The following is a 2,942-nucleotide window of genomic DNA, read 5'->3' on the forward strand; positions in this document are numbered from 1 at the left end:
AAATAAGTGTATCGGAAAGTTGTATTTGGAAAGAATAAACCAGTTTTATTAGGTAAGGACTTGTGTCGCTAAAGTTTCGTCGGAACGAAGTTACGGAAAGTTAATTAACGAACGGAGACGTAACAATATTTATATCATCGTACCATATTTCAGTAATTTTATCTACAAGTAACAGATTACATAAGCTTATATTAAGTAAACAAACCTGGTGATGTAGGATCTGTCGGACCTGTTTGTGAACAGTGTAACATCCTTACATTGAACCATGGTCCCCTGGTGGCAAGAAAATGTAACATTCTAATCTCACACCATTATAAGTTATGTTAACAGGTAAACTTCATCCTCAGTTATATATCTGTTTTCCTTAGATAATAAAAAGAAATCAGTAAACACATGGATAACAGTTTACTTTAGAATCAAACCCAATCTGTGCACATAAATCTTTCTTCAAAATATACTTACAATTGTTGATCAACAGAAACTTAAAATTATGTGTAAGTTAGAGGATATTTAACTTTTTAATTAATCCATTTTTATACATACATATGTCCGTTATGGTAACGTGATCCTGTAACACATAACAAATATAGGATTTTAATCTGTTTCTCTGGAAATGAATGATTACTATTATACAAAGTTCACTTTATAAACAAACAATGTGAACAAGTTTGTCTTGGAAGTTTTACAGTTTAACATAATTCATGAAATGTACAACTGTCTTTGTTTTCCTTGGTTCAGTAATTTACAGTTTTAATAACCAGTTTATAAACAAAAGTGTGTACTGATATACTACATAACAAGTTTTACAGTTTAATTTAACAGTTTTAATAACCAGTTTATGAACAAAAGTGTGTACTGATATACTACATAACAAGTTTTACAGTTTAATTTAACAGTTTTAATAACCAGTTTATGAACAAAAGTGTGTACCGATACACTACATAACAACTTTTACAGTTTAATTTAACAGTTTTAATAACCAGTTTATGAACAAAAGTGTGTACCGATACACTACATAACAACTGTTAAATTAAACTGTAAAACTTTTAATAACCAGTTTATGAACAAAAGTGTGTACCGATACAATAAATAACAAGTTTTACAGTTTTAATAACCAGTTTATGAACAAAAGTGTGTACCGATACAATAAATAACAAGTTTTACAGTTTTAATAACCAGTTTATGAACAAAAGTGTGTACCGATATACTACATAACAAGTTTTACAGTTTAATTTAACAGTTAGAATAACTTACTTACTCTAAATTTTCAGCTTTTTGCAACAAACACCTTCTTGGCATTTGCTCACTGTTCCTGTGAAGAAAGAAATCTTTAATATTCTACAAAAAAGAAGGAAAGCTTGTAAAGCAAAGCATTTAGAAGAGTAATGAACAAAAATCCATCTCAACATTTTTCACAGGAGAAAGTTCAAAACAACAAGACTAGAATAAAGAAACACACATCAACTTTCCAAATTTCCCATTTAAGGTAACCATTATGTTGAGAATAACTTTTCAAAGTTCCCATCTATTGTAATCTTTATATGGTAACTTTTAAATGCCCCCATCTTTGGTAATCTTATATGGAGAGTAACTTTTCAATGTCCCCATATTTGGTAATAATTACATGTAGGGTAACTTTCCAATGTCCCCATCTATAGTAATCATTACATGGAGAGTAATGATAATACCCTTTAAAGTAATCATTGCATGAAGAGTAATGATAATACACTTTAAAGTAATCATTACATGGAGAGTAATAATAATACTTTTTAAAGTAATCATTACATGGAGAGTAATGATAATACCCTTTAAAGTAATCATTACATGGAGAGTAATGATAATACCCTTTAAAGTAATCATTACATGGAGAGTAATGTTACTCTCCATGTAATGATTACTTTAAAGGGTATTATCATTACTCTCCATGTAATGATTACTTTAAAGGGTATTATGGTTTCAAACTTTCTATTTACCTAAATGTTCAAGTCATTCTTTCATATATATTATCTTCTCCATTGATATAATAACTACCAGACATTCCTATTTTCTTGGTACAATAGAACTCTTTCATTCAATGGTGATTTATCCAAATACAAACAGGTACATGTTGTAATACTAGACTAATCAAAGGAAGAGAAACATGTAGACATCTGTTAGTTTACTAATACAAATTGATGTAAACAATGGAAAACTCACCAACCAAATATGCCAACACCAGAAAGTGTAAAAGGTCGACCTAAGTCAAAAACAACCCAAGAGGAGTGTGTTCTTGGTGTAATCCACATAGATGAAGAATCATCTAGAGAAATATACCTATTATTTATAGTAAACACACTTAAATAAAACGTAATTAGATAAACTAACTAACAGCTTAAGTGAAAAACAAACCTAAATGTTAAAGCACTGTTGTAAGAAAAAACTATACTCTTTAGAGTTAATAATATATTCCCTCTTTCGTTTCTCTACCCGTTTTTTGAGCAATGAGATATTTTCTTTTTTTCATAAATGTTTTTATTTTAACAGAATCTCTCCATTAATCAGAGGTAAAGTAGTTTTTTGGATGGCAGGGCAAGGAAAGAGACATTCTTTTTCTGGAGGTGTTGCATACACCGTTGAAAAGTCCAGAATCCACTGCAACTAAATATGTAATCCATAAAACAGTAACATATTTCAATTGGAAGTTATAAGTTTTAGAGTGGCTACACCACCTTACCAGTAACAGACACACATACAGATTGATTATTTTTTTCTTTTTGATTCTCAAATTAAATTATTTGTTTGAGGTTGGAGACCAAATTCTTGATCTTCTGATCCAGCAGATGGCTACTACTACTATCACTACTGTTCTTGTCATTACCAAATCTATTGCTAGTGCCTATGACACCAGCAAGGAGACTCATGACAGCAGTGACAGTAACTAAGGTTTAACAGCAAGGAGAATC

The 2,942-nt window shown here is 30.1% G+C and overlaps 1 long non-coding RNA gene across 1 annotated transcript; it reads right to left on the bottom strand.

Moving 5' to 3' along the window:
- Positions 1-204: 204 nt before the first annotated feature.
- Positions 205-2,300, bottom strand: LOC111084566. Its single transcript, XR_002609616.1, has 3 exons — positions 2,197-2,300; positions 1,259-1,312; positions 205-273 (listed from the first exon to the last, which is right to left on the bottom strand). It is a non-coding gene; the product is annotated as an uncharacterized LOC111084566 (long non-coding RNA).
- Between the last annotated feature and the right edge of the window lie 642 nt (positions 2,301-2,942).

The sequence above is a fragment of the Limulus polyphemus genome, unplaced genomic scaffold (assembly GCF_000517525.1).
Source record: "Limulus polyphemus unplaced genomic scaffold, Limulus_polyphemus-2.1.2 Scaffold79471, whole genome shotgun sequence".
Lineage (NCBI taxonomy): Eukaryota > Metazoa > Arthropoda > Merostomata > Xiphosura > Limulidae > Limulus > Limulus polyphemus.